Source organism: Galeopterus variegatus, unplaced genomic scaffold, assembly GCF_000696425.1.
Source record: "Galeopterus variegatus unplaced genomic scaffold, G_variegatus-3.0.2 Scaffold7402, whole genome shotgun sequence".
Classification (NCBI taxonomy): domain Eukaryota; kingdom Metazoa; phylum Chordata; class Mammalia; order Dermoptera; family Cynocephalidae; genus Galeopterus; species Galeopterus variegatus.
In genome coordinates this window covers 21,187-21,576 of record NW_007733513.1, presented here as the reverse complement: position 1 = coordinate 21,576, position 390 = coordinate 21,187, and positions in this window count along the sequence as shown.

Here is a 390-nt window from a genome sequence, read left to right as displayed (position 1 = left end):
AACCAGTTAAAAAATGGGCAAAGGACCTTAGCAGACATTTCTCACAAGAAATGTAAATGGCCCACAGTCACATGAAAAAATGCTCAACATTATTAATCACCAAGGGAATGCAAATTATAACCACAGTGAGATATCATCTCACTCTAGTTAGAATGGCTATTACTAACAAGACAGAAAATAACAAATGCTGGAGAAGATGCAGAGAAAAAGGAACTCTCTTACATTGTTGGTGGGAATGTAAATTGGTACAAATATTTGTGAAAACAGGATGTATGTTCATCAGAGAACTAAATCTAGAACTACTTCGTGACCCAGCAATCCCACTACTAGGTATATACTCAGAGAAAATGAAATCAAATAGGTACAAGTAAAAGTTAAGATTTATAAAAT